Here is a 21,276-nt window from a genome sequence, read left to right on the forward strand (position 1 = left end):
CTTGAGAAGAGGTACGTGCACCACAAGGTGAACCTTGCTGCCAGTTGGTAACTGCAACCTGTAAGCTACCGCACCCACTTTTGCCAACACTTCGGTGCACCACAAGGTGAATCTTGCTGCTAGTTGGTAACTGCAACCTGTAAGCTACTGCACCCACTTTTGCCAGCACTTCATACGGATCAAAGTATTTGTAACTCAGCTTTTGATTTGATCTTATTCCTAGTGATGTCTGCACATAAGGTTGCGGTTTAAGATATAACTGATCACCCACACTGAGAACTGTTGCTCTACACGTTTCTTGTCGGCTTGAATTTTCATCCTCTTTTGCGCTCGAAGCAGGTTCTGTTGGATTAGCTTCTGCATATCATCCTTATCTTTGAACCAAGCTTGAAGATCAGGAACAACCATAGAATCTTGCATAGATAAATCTTGAATGCCAAAGTGTTCGGGTTTGTAACCATTATGCACTTCAAAAGGAGTTTTACCAATTCTTGAATGAAAGGTGGTGTTATACGACAAGTCAGCTAAGGACAACCATTTGGACCACTCCGTGGGAGCTGATTGAGCACCTGAGATAAGTTTCCATACACTGATTGGGCCTCTCTATTTGACCATCACTTTGAGGATGGTAACTTGAGCTCATGTTGAGAGTAGTGTCAGTCAACTTAAACAGACTCTGCCAGAACGCACTAGTAAACACTTTATCTCTCTCTCTCAGAGATGATGACCTTAGGTAATCCATGCAACTTATAGATGTGGTGAACATATGCTTGGGCTACTGTCTGTGTTGTATAAGGATGTGTTAGTGGGACAAAATGACCACATCTTGTAAATTTGTCTATGACAGCTAGAATAGAGTCATACTTTGATGATTTTTGTAATCCTTCAAAAAAGTCCAAACTAACAATTTCCCAAGCTTTATGTGAGATTGGCAATGGTTGAATCAGTCTTGGACTACCCACAAGTTCAATTTTGGCATCTTGGCATATTATGCACTCACTAACATAGGTTTTGATATCCTGTTTCATTTCGGACCAAGCAAATAGAGCTATGATTTTGTTGTATGTTGTTGTGAATCCACTATGACCACCAATTCCCCTATAATGTAGCCTCTTGATGATTACCTAGCCATATCATGTTGTTATACTTGATGACTCCATCATACAAAGTATAACCTTTGTCATTAGGACTTTGGTTACTCAGCTTTGTGAGTAGTTGCTTTGTTCTACGGTCTTGAGCATAGCTTTCTGATACGTCTCAAACGTATCTATAATTTCTTATGTTCCATGCTACTTTTATGATGATACTCACATGTTTTATACATACTTTACATCATTTATATGCATTTTCCGGCACTAACCTATTGACGAGATGCCGAAGAGCCAGTTGTTGTTTTCTGCTGTTTTTGGTTTCAGAAATCCTACAAAGGAAATATTCTCGGAATTGGACGAAATCAACGCCCAGGGTCTTATTTTTCCACGAAGCTTTCAGAAGACCGAAAGGGATACGAAGTGGGGCGACGAGGCGCCGCCACCATAGGGCCGCACGGCCAGAGGGGGGCCCGCGCCGCCCTATGGTGTGGGCCCCTCGAAAGCCCCCCGACGCTACCCTTCCGCCTACTTATAGCCTTCGTCGCGAAAACCCCTGTACCGAGAGCCACGATACGGAAAACCTTCCAGAGACGCCGCCGCCGCCAATCCCATCTCGGGGGATTCAGGAGATCACCTCCGGTACCCTGCCGGAGAGGGGAATCATCTCCCGGAGGACTCTACATCACCATGATCGCCTCCGGACTGATGTGTGAGTAGTTCACCCCTGGACTATGGGTCCATAGCAGTAGCTAGATGGTTGTCTTCTCCTCTTGTGCTATCATGTTAGGTCTTGTGAGCTGCCTATCATGATCAAGATCATATATTTGTAATGCTACATGTTGTGTTTGTTGGGATCCGATGAATATGGAATACTATGTCAAGTTGATTATCAATCTATCATATATGTGTTGTTTATGATCTTGCATGCTCTCCGTTGCTAGTAGAGGCTCTGGCCAAGTTGATACTTGTGACTCCAAGAGGGAGTATTTATGCTCGATAGTGGGTTCATGCCTCCATTAAATCTGGGACAGTGACAGAAAGTTCTAAGGTTGTGGATGTGTTGTTGCCACTAGGGATAAAACATCGATGTTTTGTCTAAGGATATTTGTGTTGATTACATTACGCACCATACTTAATGCAATTGTCTGTTGTTTGCAACTTAATACTGGAAGGGGTGCGGATGCTTGATACGTCCAAAACGTATCTACTTTCCCGAACACTTTTGCTATTGTTTTGCCTCTAATTTGTGTATTTTGGATGCAACTAACACGGACTAACGCTGTTTTCAGCAGAACTGTTCTGGTGTCTCGTTTTTGTGCAGAAATCCAACAGGAAAATCCTCGGAATTTATGCGAAAGGTCCTATTTTTCCAGAAGACTGGCGGAGCCAGAAGGGCAAGCCAGGTGGAGGCCCGAGGGCCCCACACCCTAGGGCGGCGCGGCCCAGGAGGGGGGCGCGGGGCCCTAGTGTGTGGCCCCCTCGGCCGGCCTCCGATGCCCTCCTTTGGACTACTTAACGCCTTCGACCTAAAAACGCACGGGGAGAAGTCGAAGTCGCCAGAAACCTCCCAGTACGCCGCCACGATCGCGAAACTCCATCTCGGGACCAGAAACTCCGTTCTGGCACTCCGCCGGGACGGGGAATTGGAGGAGATCATCGCCGCCATCACCACCGACGCCTCTCCATCGACCAGCAATGTTTCCCCCATCCATGTGTGAGTAATTCCCCCGCTGTAGGCTGAAGGGGATGGTAGGGATTGGATGAGATTGGTCATGTAATAGCATAAGATTGTTAGGGCATAGTGCCTAGTGTCCGTAATTGGTACTTTGATGATATTGTTGCAACTTGTTATGCTTAATGCTTGTCACTAGGGCCCGAGTGCCATGATCTCAGATCTGAACATGTTATCAATTCATGATGATATTCATTGCTTTATGATCTTACCTGCAAGTTGTATACACATGTCGCTGTCCGGAACCAAAGGCCCCGAAGTGACAGAAATCAGGACAACCGGAGGGGATGGCTGTGATGTGAGGATCACATGTGTTCACGGAGTGTTAATGCTTTGCTCCGGTACTCTATTAAAAGGAGTACCTTAATTTCCAGTAGATTCCCTAGAGGCCCGGCTGCCACCGGCTGGTAGGACAAAAGATGTTGTGCAAGTTTCTCATTGCGAGCACGTACGACTAAATATGGAACACATGCCTATGGATTGCTTTGTACTTGGACACCGTTTTATTATTATCTGCAAATGCCCTGCTTTGATTGTTACATGAGTTTCTCTCATCCATGCAACGCCCGTTCATCCATCCCTGTGCCTACAGTATTTTAATCCTGCTGTTTACTATAATCACTACTGCTGTCTTTGTTACACTGCTGCTGATATTTCACCACTGCTACTGCTATAAAACTGTTACTACTGATAAACTCTTGCGAGCAAGTCTGTTTCCAGGTGCAGCTGAATTGACAACTCCGCTGTTAAGGCTTTCAAGTATTCTTTGTCTCCCCTTGTGTCGAATCAATAAATTGGGTTTTACTTCCCGCGAAGACTGTTGCGATCCCCTATACTTGTGGGTCATCAAGACTATTTTCTGGCGCCGTTGCCGGGGAGCATAGCTTTATTTGGAAGTTCACTTGGATTGATATTGTTCGCTGCAAATTCTCCATCATGGGTAAATCTCGCGATCTTAAAGTCGCCATATTACCATCCACTACAAGAAAAGGTACAACTCTGAGTACCTCTGCTGCTCTTGATTCACCATCTGTGATGAGTCAACTTGTCTCACCGCCGCCAGCTTCACTTGCTGGTACTTCTGCTGAATCTGAAAACTCTTATAATATTGATAATGTTTCTGCTGTGCTTGATGATAGTGGTTCATTGGGATCTTTTCTAGATGCTACAATTGCTAGGTCTAGACAAATTGAAAATACTGAAACTCCTAATACTGCTACACCTGTTAGTTCACCTGAGTCTGTTGATTATTCTAGTGATGATCCTGATGAGGATTATGTGGAGCTTAATGATGATTTTATTGATAAATGCAATGCTATTACTGATGCAAGAAAAATTAAAAAGTTGCTCACACAACATACTGTTAGATATAAGCTATCCCCTGATCCTAAATTTGCCACATCTCCTATAAACATTAAGGATAAAGATTATGATTTTTCTCTTGATCTATCTCATATAGCTATTGTTGAGAAAACACCCTTTTGTGGTACTGAAAAAGAAAGTGCTGTAGAACACATGATTGAACTTTCTTCTATGAGTAGCTTGTTTTCTGATGATATCAAGATGCGTACTTATTTTGTTGCTAAAATTTTTCCTTTCTCATTAAAGGATGATGCTAAAACTTGGTATAATAATTTGCCTCCTGGTTCTATTAAAAGTCCAACTGATTTGCGTGATGTTTTCTTTCGAAACTACTTTCCTGCTAGTGCTCAACATATTGCTTTACAGAAAATTTATAGATTTGACCAGGAAGATGGAGAGAAATTGCCTGAAGCTTGGGCAAGATTTTGTTCTCTTATCAGAGCTCGACCTGGACATGATCTGGAAAAGAATGATTTACTTGATATATTTTATAGTGGACTAACCATTGAGTCTAGAGCATATTTGGATAGTTGTGCTGGTTGTGTTTTCAGGAAAAGAACTCCAGACGAAGCTGAAGAATTATTGGCTAAAATAGGCCAGAATCATGATGATTGGTCTACACCTGAACCAGCTCCAACACCGATATTGAAGAAGAGGGTTTTATTAAATTAAATGATGAAGATATGAGGGAAGCCAAGAAGTCTCTTAAGGAGAAAGGTATTAAATCCGAAGATGTGAAAAACTTACCTCCCATAGAAGATTTATGCGAGACAATTCCCCCTTCATCCATGATTGAGGTAAACTCCCTTCAACGCTTTACTAGGGAAGATATTCCGTATTCAAAACCTCCTGCTCAATGCTTAGATGAGTTTGATAATTATATTGTTAAGCAAGAAAATTTTAATATGAGAGTAGAGAATCATCTAATGGAAAATTCTCAAGCTATTAGCAATTTGCATGATATTGTGGAGAGAACCTCCAATGATGTTAAGATGGTTGTTAAACATTTTCATATGATTCAAACTCAAATTCATCAACTCACTAAAGTGCAAAATGACTTGTTAAAAAATAATTCTAAAGAAAAACATGCTTATGAAGTAACAACTAGAGGCGGTGTTTCTACCCAGGATCCTCTATATCCTGAAGGGCACCCCAAAAGAGTTGAACAAGATTCTCAACGAACTAAAGAAATTAGTGCACCTTCAAAGAAAAAGAAGAAGAAACATAAAAATGTTGTAGAATCCTCTGAACCTGTTAATGATCCTAATAGTATTTCTATTTCTAATGCTGAAACTGAAAGTGGTAATGAACATGATAATAATAATGATAAGAATGATGCTTCTGATAAAGAAGAGGTTGAAGATGAACCTGAAAAGCATGCTAAAAATAAAAAGTATACTAAAGAAGATTTTATTGCTAAGAAACATGGTAATGAAAGAGAACCGTGGGTTCAAAAGCAAATGCCATTTCCTGCTAAGAAACTAAAATCAAAGGAAGAAGAACACTATAATAAATTTTGCGATTGGATGAAACATTTATTCTTGCAAATCCCTTTGACTGATGCTATTAAATTGCCTCCTTATTCAAAGTATATGAAAGATATTGTCACTAACAAAAGGAAAATTCCTAATGAGGAGATTTCCACTATGCTTGCTAATTACTCTTTCAATGGCAAAGTTCCAAAGAAGTTGGGCGACCCAGGTATACCTACTATTCCTTGTTCTATTAAGAATAATTATGTTAGAACTGCTCTATGTGATTTGGGAGCCGGTGTTAGTGTTATGCCTTTTTCTCTCTACAAGAGACTTTATTTAGATAAGTTGATACCTACTGATATATCTTTGCAAATGGCTGATAAATCAACTGCTATTCCTGTTGGTATATGTGAGGATGTTCCTGTTCAAGTTACTACTAACTGCTTGATATTAACTGATTTTGTTGTGTTGGAAATGCCTGAAGATGATAATATGTCTATTATTCTTGGGAGACCTTTTCTTAACACCGCAGGGGCTGTTATTGATTGCAATAAAGGAAAGGTTACTTTCAATGTTGATGATAAGGAGCATACCGTCTATTTCCCCAAGAGGATTGACAAAGTATGTGGAGTTAATACCATCTCTAATGTGAGAACTATCAAAGTTGGAACTATTGATTGTCCTATATATGAGCCTAAAGAAGGATATCAAAATATTATGATGGATCCATATCAATTCAATACAAGGTAACATGATTGATTTGAGGTTTATTTCTTCATATGTTATGTAAAATTTATTTGGTGACAAGACTTGATCAACCTTGTTAACAAATTCATTTTATATGCATAGAGGAGTTAAACAACATCTCTTTCTTCCTCCACTTGTTCTACTTGCTGTAGAACTTTTGTTTTGCAAAGTTTTTAGTTGTATAGAGATTTCAAAAATCTTTTCCTGCCCAGTAATAATAAAATTAATACCCAGAAACGTGCATTTTTCAAAGTTTTCAAAAATTCACAAAAATTATACCGTTGGTCCTATTTTTCGAAGAGGCACCTGGGAACACCTGGGGATGATCAGTGGGGCACCCCAGGGTGGCTCCCACCTGGCTGGCGCGGCCAGCAAGGGGGGCGCGCCACCCTGGTGTGTGGGCCCCCCTTTGCCCACTTTTTCATCTCTTCCTCCCATCCTCTTCTCTCTCCCGAAAAAGCTCGCACCAGTTTCCTCCCACTCGCGTTTCTGCTCAAGAACTCCAGATTTTTCGATCTCTTTGCTCAGCCCAGATTTCTTCCTGAAATTTGGCACATTTGCTCCTTGGTATGTGACTCCTCCGATTATCCAAGTAGAATTTTGTTTGGTTGAGTATATCTTGAATATTTTGCTGCTGTAGGTAACATGTTTAGTGAGCTTGCATGCTTGTTCTAAGTTATAGAAACTAGTTTTGATGCATGATTAGTACTCTAGCAAGTTCCTATAGTAGTTTCCTTCAATAATATGTCACCAAATCAAATTTTATAATGATTGTTGAAAATTTCAGAAAATGGAGTGGAATAGGCATCAACTAAACCAACAAGAATTGGAGGTGCAACAAGTCATGAGAGTTCACCGGGAAGAGGGAGTATACCCCTCCTACTACTCATGCACTGATTTCATGAGAAGTGCAGGAATCTTGGGAGATGTTCAGAATCTAATTTCTCGTGCAGGGTTGGATGATTTTGTTGTTGATGAACCATGCCAATATGCAAAACTGACTATGTCTGTAGTGCAGGACTTTGAATTCAATTGGTCTCAATCTAACCCCATGGTTAGGTACAAAATTTATAATAAAACTGTCAACTTGCCTTTCAATGATTTTTGTGCAGCCATTAGAGTGCCGCAATGGGGATCGTGCGAGAAGATGAAGAGATCACCGCAAGAGCTCTTGAATCTCTACAAGATGATTTGTCATGGAAGAAGCTTCTCAGAGGATAGTGGTAAAATTAGTAGCATTCAACTCCCAGCTATTCGTTACTTTGCTTATTTCATCACCAAATGCGTTCTTGCTAGAAAGAATGGTAGTAAGTTATCTATCCAGGATTTAGCGTTCCTATCTGCTGCATTACAAGGTGATAGGACATATAATTTGGGTGCTCTGATAGCATATAGACTTGCTACTAACCGTGAGAAGGGAGGAATTTGTGGAGGTCTCATCAACTCCCGTTTATTAGCTATGCATGGAGTAGAACCTCACCATCTTGATATTCCGCTCTCCATGGAGAAACTTGACATAGTCTCCATGATTAAACATGAATTTGTTTCTGATTCATCTAATTTGAGTAACCTGTCTTACAAGATAACATTTTACAAGAAAACTTGGAGAACAACTAAGAAAACTGAAAAACTAGTAGGATTGCCTGCACCTGTTCTGTTTAACTTTGATTCCAGGAAGGATTGGTCAGTCACAGAAGGTGAACTGAATGCATACTTGGAGGGAGATGGCCATCATGCAAGAGGCGGCACGGAGGAGGCCGAGGAACACCTCGACTCGTCATCCGATGCAGCAAGTTCTTCGCATCAACATTTTGGGCATGTGGAGCCTTCACCCTTTCCTTCTGCACCGGGACCTTATTATGACTACGCCATGTATGATCCACCGGCGCGGAACCCTGACCCTCGCTGGGGTTGAACTGCACTTAGGCCAAAAGCCTAAGCTTGGGGGGAGGTATACCGGCATCACTCATTCTTTGCATATTATGGTTGCTGGATACTTGTATATACTTGTTTAGTTTCTTTAAGTGGTTTTCTAATGAGAGGGAGATGATATTCGGGGAAGTGTTGATTGAAAACAGATTCTGGGTTGTTACCATAAAAATTCTCAAAAACAGCCAGAACGTTATTTTGCGAAGCCAATATTTGAGCATGTTCCCCAGGTTGTTATCTAACTTTCATTAGTTGAACACTTTTCGATTAGAGCAGCGGAAGAATTTCTTAAAAATCGATTACTGTACTGCTGTCAAGTTTGACGAATTCCTGCTGCTTTGTGTTTATGTGACTTTTCTAGTTTTCATTTTCTAGTTTTTGCTTTGTTTCTTTCCTAAAACACAAAAAGACCAAAAATATTTCTGTTGTTTCTCTTCACCATTTGTTTATTTTGGTTTCTTGCTTTTATTTTGCTTTATTTGTTATCGTTGGTTTGCTATAAGAAAATCCAAAAAGATTTTCCTTTGTTTGCTTGTTTCCTTTTGTTCTTGTTTCCAATTCGAAAACACCAAAAATATTTGCTGTTCTTCTTTGTTTTTGTAAAGTTCATTATGAGTTCAATGGTATTCGATGGCTGGAGCGTGGTTTTCATTTCATATTATCCAAGCTACACAAGTGAAAGGCAATAATGACGATCTACGACAATTCGACTGTGGTGAGAGGCTGGTATGAACTCTATTTGTTTTCATTTTTATACATATACTCATCCATGTGAGCATGCTTAGTTGGTTCATGTGAGGTATATGTCATTTAAGAAAGTCTAGTAGTTCATGATCTCTCATGATTAGCTCCAGTTTATTAATATGAGTAGCATGTCATAGATGTTTGCTTGCATTGTTTTATTCATAAATAGGTATGACATTGTGGTATCCTCCTCTGAATAATTCATTCGAATTGACTTGGCACATGCTCACGCATGCATATGACTGAACAAAATTCAACTAAGCCTCGATGATTTAATTTGCTTCAGAGTTCTTGTATCACTTTTATGCCTCAATTAATTTATTTTGCCGCAAGCATGATTATGACAGTTACTGCTCTCTTGATTGTTGCTCCCCAGTCTATTGCTAGCCTTCACTTGTACTAAGCGGGAACGCTGCTCGTGCTTCCAAACCCTTGAAAACCAAGTTGTTCCAAAGTGTCCACCATAAATACCTATGCATGGCATTTCAAACCATTCCAAGTAAATTCTCATGCGCTACCTTTAAACCTTCAAAATGCTTCTCAATTTGTGTTAATGTTTTATAGCTCATGAGGAAGTATGTGATGTTTATCTTTCAACCTTGTCATTTACTCTTGACGGACTTTCATAATGGACTAGTGGCACATCCGCTTATCCAATAATTTTGCAAAAAGAGCTGGCAACGGGGTTCCCAGTCCCGATTAATCAAACTTCATTAATAATTCTCTTCACAAGTTTTGCTCTGATTCATCAGTAAGCAACTTAATCTTGCAAATAGACACTTCTCCATGGTATGAGATTGATGGAAGGCACCCGAGGATTCGGTTAGCCATGGCTTGTGTAAGCAAAGGTTGGGGGGAGTGTCACCCATAATAAAACTAAAATACGTGTGTAAACAAAAGAGAAGAGGGATGATCTACCTTGCTGTTAGAAATAACGTCCTTCATGGGAGCCGCTCTTGAAAGTCTGGTTGGCGAGGTAGTTGGTGTACCCATTACCATTCGTTGACAACAACAAACACCTCTCAAAATAATTTTACTCCCGTTTTAAAAATGAAAATCTCTAGCGCATGTTAATCCCTGCTTCCCTCTGCGAAGGGTCAATCTTTTACTTTTATGTTGTGTCTGCATCCTTTCTTTGAGCACTTTCTTGAGAGCACAACTGTCATTCTTAGTATAATATGCTTGTCTCAAAATATGATTGATTGTGGTATAACTTTGATGCTTTTATCTTTGACAATCTCTATTTCTAGTCTTTCTATGAACCTCAGAGGTGCCTGAGCATTTATGTTTTGCTATTCAAATACAGGCAAGCGAGATACCACTCTATTATATCCTTTTATGAACATTGCAATCTTGCTTATAGACATGATTCATGATGCTTATTATTAATTGTTGGTACTTCTCCATGATTGACATAGCTATTAGATGATCTTATTTGCATGTATCTTATTATGAACTGCCTAAGTGTTAGCCATATCATGAGAATATTTACATCATATGAACAAATGTGTTCGTGAAAGTTCTTTTATAGCGTCAGTTGTTAACTGAATTACTTGAGGACAAGCAATAAGCTAAGCTTGGGGGGAGTTGATACGTCCAAAACGTATCTACTTTCCCGAACACTTTTGCTATTGTTTTGCCTCTAATTTGTGTATTTTGGATGCAACTAACACGGACTAACACTGTTTTCAGCAGAACTGTTCTGGTGTCTCGTTTTTGTGCAGAAATCCAACTTTCAGGAAAATCCTCGGGATTTATGCGAAAGGTCCTATTTTTCCAGAAGACTGACGGAGCCAGAAGGGCAAGCCAGGTGGAGGCCCAAGGGCCCCACACCCTAGGGCGGCGCGGCCCAGGAGGGGGGTGCGCGGCCCTAGTGTGTGGCCCCCTCGGCCGGCCTCCGACGCCCTCCTTTGGACTACTTAACGCCTTCGACCTAAAAACGCACGGGGAGAAGTCGAAGTCGCCAGAAACCTCCCAGTACGCCGCCACGATCGCGAAACTCCGTCTCGGGACCAGAAACTCCGTTCTGGCACTCCGCCGGGACGGGGAATTGGAGGAGATCATCGCCACCATCACCACCGACGCCTCCATTGACCAGCAATGTTTCCCCCATCCATGTGTGAGTAATTCCCCCGCTGTAGGCTGAAGGGGATGGTAGGGATTGGATGAGATTGGTCATGTAATAGCATAAGATTGTTAGGGCATAGTGCCTAGTGTCCGTAATTGGTACTTTGATGATATTGTTGCAACTTGTTATGCTTAATGCTTGTCACTAGGGCCCGAGTGCCATGATCTCAGATCTGAACATGTTATCAATTCATGATGATATTCATTGCTTTATGATCTTACCTGCAAGTTGTATACACATGTCGCTGTCCGGAACCAAAGGCCCCGAAGTGACAGAAATCGGGACAATCGGAGGGGATGGCGGTGATGTGAGGATCACATGTGTTCACGGAGTGTTAATGCTTTGCTCCGGTACTCTATTAAAAGGAGTACCTTAATTTCCAGTAGATTCCCTAGAGGCCCGGCTGCCACCGGCTGGTAGGACAAAAGATGTTGTGCAAGTTTCTCATTGCGAGCACGTACGACTAAATATGGAACACATGCCTATGGATTGCTTTGTACTTGGACACCGTTTTATTATTATCTGCAAATGCCCTGCTTTGATTGTTACATGAGTTTCTCTCATCCATGCAACGCACGTTCATCCATCCCTGTGCCTACAGTATTTTAATCCTGCTGTTTACTATAATCACTACTGCTATCTTTGTTACACTGCTGCTGATATTTCACCACTTCTACTGCTATAAAACTGTTACTACTGATAAACTCTTGCGAGTAAGTCTGTTTCCAGGTGCAGCTGAATTGACAACTCCGCTGTTAAGGCTTTCAAGTATTCTTTGTCTCCCCTTGTGTCGAATCAATAAATTGGGTTTTACTTCCCGCGAAGACTGTTGCGATCCCCTATACTTGTGGGTCATCAATGCTAACCCGAAGGTGGACTTTTTAGGCATAGATGCATGCTGGATAGCGGTCTATGTACTTTGTCGTACTGCCCGATTGAATCTCACTCTACTCATCATGATATGTATGTGCATTGTTATGCCCTCTTTATTTGTCAATTGCCCAACTGTAATTTGTTCACCCAACATGCTATTTCTTATTCGAGAGACACCACTAGTGAACTGTGGACCCCGGTCCAATTCTTTTACATCTGAATACAATCTACTGCAAACATTGCTCTTTACTGTTCTTCGCATACAAACATCATTTTCCACACCATACGATTAATCCTTTGTTTACAGTAAGCCGGTGAGATTGACAACCTCACTGTTAAGTTGGGGCAATGTATTTTGATTGTGTTGTGCAAGTTCCACGTTGGCGCCGGAATCCCTGGTGTTGTGCCGCACTACACTCCGCCACCAACAACCTTCACGTGTTCCTTGACTCCTACTGGTTCGATAAACCTTGGTTTCTTACTGAGGGAAAACTTGCTGATGTACGCATCACACCTCCTCCTGGGGTTCCCAACGGACGTGTGCTTTACCGTCACAAGCAACTCTTTTTCTGGCGCCCTTGCCGGGGAGATCAAGACACGCTGCAAGGGGAGTCTCCCACTTCCAATCTCTTTACTTTGTTTTTGTCTTGCTTTAGTTTATTTTATTTACTGCTTTGTTTGCTTTCTTATATCAAAATACAAAAAAATTTGTTACTTGCTTTACTTTATTTATTATCTTGTTTGCGTTCTCTATATCAAAAAACACAAAAAAAATTAGTTACTTGCATTTACTTTATTTTGTTATCATGGCTAGTCCTGTAGCTGCTACTCTATCACCTGAGGAATCGATCTTTACTTTTAAACAAGGGGTTGAAGAGAGTTTTAAAGAAGCTTGGTCTAGAATTTTTGATTCTTATAGTAAAACTGAACCTAAAATGACTCTAAGTTTGCTTCTTAGTAACTTTTATTTTGGGCTTATTCTTCGCTATAGGTATGCCTTAGATGTTGTAGTGGGAGAAGATTTACTTCATTGTGATGGGGATCAAGCTTTTAATGCCATAATAAAATTGGTTACATCATCTAGCTCAGCTAATAATTTTGATTCATCTCTTGCTAGCATTCATAATAGATTAAACACTCTCGAAACAAATATATCTTGTTTAAAAGAGGGGTACAACCAGATTCACGAATGTTATGATTATGTTCCATTAAGCTTTGAACCTTCAATGTGGGTTCCTACCATTAAAGTTGCTATTTGTGGTGAAACTTTTCATGCTCGTTGTGATATTATGTCTGAGTTTTGCCTTATGCCTAAAAATATTTATGAATCTTTGACACTTTAGGAACATACTGAAGGAGGAGAAGGAATAACTCTTACTGATAACTCTGTTATAATTCCTAAGGGAATAGCTGAAGGTGTGTTCACAACCTTTCTTGGAAGGACGGTATCCACTGATTATCTCGTTGTTGAATGTGTAGGGACAGGACAAATCACACTTGGAAGATCACTGCTGAAACTCGTGGGAGCAATCATAGATGTGGGGAAAGGCACTCTAAATTTTGCCTCTAAGCCCGGATGCGGTCATATATTCCCTAAACCAAAGAGTAAGAATAAGAGTAAGAAGGGTAGGCGCAATGCCCCCGGTAAGAATGTTAATGCTTCATCTCTTGATAATACTTGATTAACACTTTCTGCGCCTAGCTGAAAGGCGTTAAAGAAAAGCGCTTATGGGAGACAACCCATTATTTTACCTCTGCACTTTTGTTTTATATTTGAGTCTTGGAAGTTGTTACTACTGTAGCAACCTCTCCTTATCTTTATTTTATCACATTGTTGTGCCAAGTAAAGTCTTTGATAGTAAGGATGATACTAGATTTGGATTACTGCGCAGAAACAGATTTCTTACTGTCACGAAATTGAGCAGCCCCATCTGTAGCTAACCCAGAAAAATCTTCCAATTTACGTGCGTGATCCTCAGATATGTACGCAACTTTCATTCAATTTGAGCATTTTCATCTGAGCAAGCTAAGTGCCCCAGAAAAATTCGTATTTACGTACTGTTCTGTTTTGACAGATTCTGCCTTTTATTTCGCATTGCCTGTTTTGCTATGTTTGATGGATTTCTTTGTTCCATTAACTTTCAGTAGCTTTGTGCAATGTCCAGAAGTGTTAAGAATGATTATGTCACCTCTGAATATATGAATTTTTGATTATGCACTAACCCTCTAATGAGTTTGTTTTGAGTTTGGTGTGGAGGAAGTTTTCAAGGATCAAGAGAGGAGGATGATACAATATGATCAAGGAGAGTGAAAACTCTAAGCTTGGGGATGCCCCCGTGGTTCATCCCTGCATAATTCAAGAAGATTCAAGCATCTAAGCTTGGGGATGCCCAAGGCATCCCCTTCTTCATCGACAACTTATCAGGTCACCTCTAGTGAAACTATATTTTTATTCCGCCACATCTTATGTGCTTTACTTGGAGCGTCTGTATGTGTTTATTTTTGTTTGTGTTTGAATAAAATCGGATCCTAGCATTCCTTGTTTGGGAGAGAGACACGCTCCGCTGTTGCATATGAACACATGTGTTCTTAGCTTTACTCTTAATGTTCACGGTGAAGGTTAAAACTGCTTCGTTCATTGTTATATGGTTGGAAACAGAAAATGCTTCATGTGGTAATTGGTATAATGTCTTGAATAATTTGATACTTGGCAATTGTTGTGCTCAAATAGATCATGTTTAAGCTCTTGCATCATGTACTTTGCACCTATTAATGAGGAACTACCATAGAGCTTGTTGAAATTTGGTTTGCATGATTGGTCTCTCTAAAGTCTAGATATTTTCTGGTGAGGGTTTGAACAACAAGGAAGACAGTGTAGAGTCATATAATGCTTGCAATATGTTCTTATGTAAGTTTTGCTGTACCGGTTCATACTTGAGTTTGCTTCAAACAACCTTGCTAGCCTAAGCCTTGTATTGAGAGGGAATTCTTCTCGTGCATCCAAAATCCTTGAGCCAAAAACTATGCCACTTGTGTCCACCATACCTACCTACTACATGGTATTTCTCTGCCATTCCAAAGTAAATTGCTTGAGTGCTACCTTTAAAATTCCATTCTTTGTCTTTGCAATATATAGCTCATGGGAAAATAGCTTAAAAACTATTGTGGTATTGAATATGTAGCTTATGTATCTTATTTCTTAATAAGCTGCTTGTTGAGAGATAACCATGTTCCTGGGGACGCCATCAACTATTTCACCTTTGTTGAATATCATGTGAGTTGCTATGCATGTTCGTCTTGTCTGAAGTAAGGGTGATTTATCATGATCAAATGGTTTGAGTATGCATATTGTTAGAGAAGATCATTGGACCGCTAACTAAAGCCATGATCCATGGTGGAAGTTTCAGTTTGGACAACAATCCTCAATCTCATATGAGAATATTATCTGTTGTTGAATGCTTATGCATTAAAGAGGAGTCCATTATCTGTTGTCTATGTTGTCCCGATATGGATGTCTAAGTTGAGAATAATCAAAAGCGAGAAATCCAATGCGAACTTTCTCCTTAGACCTTTGTAGAGGCGGCATAGAGGTACCCCTTTGTGACACTTGGTTGAAACATATGCTATGCAATGATAATCCATGTATATCCAAGCTAATTAGGACAAGGTGCGGGCACTATTGGTATACTATGCATGAGGCTTGCAACTTATAAGATGTCTTATGCATAACACATATGAATTATTACTACCGTTGACAAAATTGTTTCTATGTTTTCAAAATAAAAGCTCTAGCACAAATATAGCAATCCATGCTTCCCTCTGCGAAGGGTCATTCTTTTACTTTACGTTGAGTCAGTTTACCTACTTCTTTCTATCTTAGAAGCAAACACTTGTGTCAACCGTGTGCATTGATTCCTACATACTTGCTTATTTGCATTCATCATATTACTTTGTGTTGACAATTATCCATGAGATAAACATGTTGAAGTTGAAAGCAACTGTTGAAACTTATATCTTCCTTTGTGTTGCTTCAAAACTTTCTACTAAGAATCTATTGCTTTATGAGTTAACTTCTATGCAAGACTTATTGATGCTTGTCTTGAAAGTACTATTAATGAAAAGTCTTTGCTATATGATTCAGTTGTTTATTCATTGTCTTTATCATTGCTTCGAATCACTTCATTCATCTCATATGCTTTACAATAGTATTGATCAAGATTATGATAGCATGTCACTTCAGAAATTATCCTTGTTATCGTTTACCTACTCGAGGGCGAGTAGGAACTAAGCTTGGGGATGCTTGATACGTCTCAAACGTATCTATAATTTCTTATGTTCCATGCTACTTTTATGATGATACTCACATATTTTATACATACTTTGCATCATTTATATGCATTTTCCGGCACTAACCTATTGATGAGATGCCGAAGAGCCAGTTGTTGTTTTCTGCTGTTTTTGGTTTCAGAAATCCTACAAAGGAAATATTCTCGGAATTGGACGAAATCAACGCCCAGGGTCTTATTTTTCCACGAAGCTTCCAGAAGTCCGAAATGGATACGAAGTGGGGCGACGAGGCGCCGCCACCATAGGGCCGAACGGCCAGAGAGGGACCCGCGCCGCCCTATGGTGTGGGCCCCTCGAAAGCCCCCCGACGCTGCCCTTCCGCCTACTTATAGCCTTCGTCGCGAAAACCCCTGTACCGAGAGCCACGATACGGAAAACCTTCCAGAGACGCCGCCGCCGGCAATCCAATCTCGGGGGATTCAGGAGATCGCCTTCGGCACCCTGCCGGAGAGGGGAATCATCTCCCGGAGGACTCTACATCACCATGATCGCCTCCGGACTGATGTGTGAGTAGTTCACCCCTGGACTATGGGTCCATAGCAGTAGCTAGATGGTTGTCTTCTCCTCTTGTGCTATCATGTTAGATCTTGTGAGCTGCCTATCATGATCAAGATCATCTATTTGTAATGCTACATGTTGTGTTTGTTGGGATCCGATGAATATGGAATACTATGTCAAGTTAATTATCAAACTATCATATATGTGTTGTTTATGATCTTGCATGCTCTCCGTTGCTAGTAGAGGCTCTGGCCAAGTTGATACTTGTGACTCCAAGAGGGAGTATTTATGCTTGATAGTGGGTTCATGCCTCCATTAAATCTGGGACAGTGACAAAAAGTTCTAAGGTTGTGGATATGCTGTTGCCACTAGGGATAAAACATCGATGCTTTGTCTAAGGATATTTGTGTTGATTACATTACGCACCATACTTAATGCAATTGTCTGTTGTTTGCAACTTAATACTGGAAGGGGTGCGGATGCTAACCCGAAGGTGGACTTTTTAGGAATAGATGCATGCTGGATAGCGGTCTATGTACTTTGTCGTAATGCCCAATTGAATCTCACTCTACTCATCATGATATGTATGTGCATTGTTATGCCCTCTTTATTTGTCAATTGCCCAGCTGTAATTTGTTCACCCAACATGCTATTTCTTATTGGAGAGACACCACTAGTGAACTATGGACCCCGGTCCAATTCTTTTACATCTGAATACAATCTACTGCAAACATTGCTCTTTACTGTTCTTCGCATACAAACATCATTTTCGCCCATACGATTAATCCTTTGTTTACAGCAAGCCGGTGAGATTGACAACCTCACTGTTAAGTTGGGGCAAAGTATTTTGATTGTGTTGTGCAGGTTCCACGTTGGCACCGGAATCCCTGGTGTTGCGCCGCACTACACTCCGCCACCAACAACCTTCACGTGTTCCTTGACTCCTACTGGTTCGATAAACCTTGGTTTCTTACTGAGGGAAAACTTGCTGCTGTACGCATCACACCTTCCTCTTGGGGTTCCCAACGGACGTGTGCTTTACCGTCACAAGCACTTTCCACCACAAATACAAGCCATTTTAGTTTGCTGACTTACATAGCTTTCACCTCTGTAGTCTCATGACATCTAGATTAGGCATAGCTGCCACTAGGTTCATCTTTTTTAGGATTTCCAGGTACATGATGTTGAGGCTGGCTCCGCCGTCAATGAGGCACTTGGGGAAGTTGTATCCATCAATCCTAGGGTTGACTACTAAGGCATAGTGTTCCTTTGGGATCAGCTCTAGGTGGTCTTCATGACTCCAAGTGATGGAACTTTCTGACCACTTCAGGTATTGGGGGATTTTGGCATTGTGGCGTTTAATGCCCGCAGGGCAGATTTCTTAGCCTTTGCGGTAGGTTTGCCAAGGGAAGTGTGATAAGCTGTTGTGCTTTTCTTGTCATACAAATTTTTGGATTTGGCTGCAGAACCCCCCTTGGGTTCCGGCAGAGCCTCATCCTCCTCCATGTCACTTAATTCCTTAGCTTCTTCCTTTGCCTTGCCCCCTTTTCCGCGCGGCCTGTTCTTGCGGGCGCGCTTGTAGCTAGCTTCCGAATCCGCTTTGAGGTCGTTGAAGAACTTGCAATTTGCGGTTTGCATGGGTGGGTGGACTTGTCGTTGGCGTCGAGGTGAGCCAAACAAGGCATACCCATGTACTCTTCATAAGTTTGGGGAGGACGGGATCCAGCAGGCGTGACCTCATCGCTACTTAGTTGGCCTCTTCCGCCTCCGCCACCATGTCCTTGGCTTCCGCCTTGGCCTCTCTACTAGAATGGCATGGCCACCATGTCAGATCCGTCTTTTTGTTGAGCTTTAGGTGGATTCTTCCGCTTGTTGTTGCCGTTGCCCTTTTTTGATTTGGAACTACGACAACTTGGAGGGAACCGCCAGCGTCATCGGCTGCCTCTGCGTATGTGCTGGCAGTTGTAATCATACGATTGAGGGTGAGGATTCTAGAGTCATTCTCACGTGTCAAAGTATAGCGTAGGAGTCCTCCTCGGCTGAGGCCACCAATGAAGGCTAACATGGAAGGTTCGTCTCCAACACCTTTGCAGGAGTTCTTAATTTCGAACCAGCGGGATAGGAAGTCCCTAGAGGATTCTCCTTTCTTTTGTCCGGACTGCTAAAGGTCGCAGCGATGTGGGGTTGCTTGTAGATTCCTTCGAAGTAATGATTGAAGGTTTCCCTCAAGTCAATGGATCTATCGGGCAAATAAGCTAACCACTAGCGTCAGTCCTGTGAGGTACAACTGAAGCATCCGACATGTGAGGTTTGGGGTTGCCCTAGCGAAGGTGACTGTGCCATACAAATCCTCAAGCCAAGTTTCGGGATTTTCCCTTCTATCGTAAACTTGCAGGTTGTCGGGGAATCGGAAGCTTAAGGCCCTGGGGTTGGTTTCTTCGCGGATCCGGGTTCTGAAGCATCGTGGGCCGACATAGTCATGTGTGTAGGTGTCCTAGCGACCACGAGCGTCGTACCGTTTGTTTCCGTCACTGTGGGTGGCGTGTGATTGTGACATGGCCCTTTGCTTCGGCTGCCACCTGCTCCATTGCTTGGTGGTGTTGGGGAACAACACGGAGGTCGCTTGCTTCCACCTCCGCCTCCACCCTTCGGCTAGGGGTGTTGGAGATCTGCGCGCATGCTTCTTGCCTCCGCCACCTCGGACACCTTTGTCGCTGGGTGGCGATGGAGAGCGGTGCAGGGGTTTCTTGGAGTTTCCGCACAACGAATTTCTATCCTCCCGCTTTCTCCAGCGACTTTGTCTCCAGTTGTCACCACCTTGCTGTTTTTTTTGCCATCATTGCAATGGCTTCTTCCGACATGCTCGTCGGGGCAATCGTCTCTTCTGCCCATTGGTTACACGTTGTCGCGGATGTTTATTCCGCCTGGGCTGTTGATGCATGTAAAATGCATACGTGAACTTTGCAGTTTATTTCCACATATTACCACATATTTTGCATATTATATAATGTTATTTGCATGTTTTATATTGTTTTCAGGGATTTTTTAAACAATCTCCTCTCCCCTGATTCTAACTTTGTCTGGTAGAAAACAAATTATGTTAGTATTTTTGACTTACTAGGAGCTACGGGACACGAAAAAGGGCAAGGTCATGGGCCACGCTTCAGAATTTTTTGGAGGAACAAAATGAGCTAAAGTGAGACACCAGGAGGTAAACAGGATGGGAATAAGGCCAGATGGTGCGCCCTCCCCCTATGGGCGCGCCACCAGGTGCCTTTTGACACTCGTCCGTCTAATTCGCCTCAATCTCGCGCTCACGGAGTTCGTTTGGCCTAAAAATCCCTATATATACGACCCCTAGGGTTGCGTTGAGGCTATGGAGGCAGATATAAAAAACACATAAACAGAGAGTCAGCAGGCCACCACCGGTGGAGAACGAAGGGAGGAAACGCTGCCGGAATCGCCTCCGGTGGACTCCACCCCCCTCCGACGTGGTCATCATCTTCATCTTCATAAACATCATCAACACCAACTCCATCTACCCCTTTGTAATCTCTTGGCAACCATGATGTGTGTTGCAATCTATCACTTTCCCATGGTATTTTGTGTCTCCATATCTTTGTTGTTTGAGTAGTGACTTTTTCTTGGCTATTATGAGATATTTTTTGATGGTTGCATATAAGTATTTGTTATCTTCTATGATGGTCTCTTGTACCGATATATGAGTGCACACATATGTTGGGGAATGTATGAGGTTTTCACCATTGCATGATGATAGGAGGGGGGACACAACTGGAGCTTGACAGAAACCACGTCCCAAATCTTAGATTCATGTTATATTTATTCATGGTTAATCAACGGGGGTGTATAACTATGAAGACCTTTAAACTTACAGCGTTGGTTGGACTTTATGTCTTAATAATTTTCTTGTTTGCTCTTAAGTGGCCTTGGATCAATCACTAGAGGATTAATTTCTCATATCTATGGCTACACCTATTTATGGCTCCTCTCTAGAAGAAACACTATAAAGACTATACTGAGCTTCACTAATTGTGACAACCATACAAATGAAATAGAAATTTTCCTAAACAATTACTCCCTTGAGTTACTTCATCTTAATCTCACCTCACTTAACTTATCTTGCATTAGTTTTACTTCTTGCATTTTATTTTCAGCAGCTATAGTTTATAGTAAAAATCACTTCACACAAACACACAATATTTCCCAGCTTTGCATAGAAGGACATATAAGTGGGTTATATGGCTTTAGAGAATAGATATTTTACCTTTAGCTCCACGTGAGTCCGACACTCAAATACTTATCGAATTGTACCGCGGTGATCCCTTGCAC

Source organism: Lolium perenne, chromosome 7 (genome assembly GCF_019359855.2).
Source record: "Lolium perenne isolate Kyuss_39 chromosome 7, Kyuss_2.0, whole genome shotgun sequence".
Classification (NCBI taxonomy): Eukaryota; Viridiplantae; Streptophyta; class Magnoliopsida; order Poales; family Poaceae; genus Lolium; species Lolium perenne.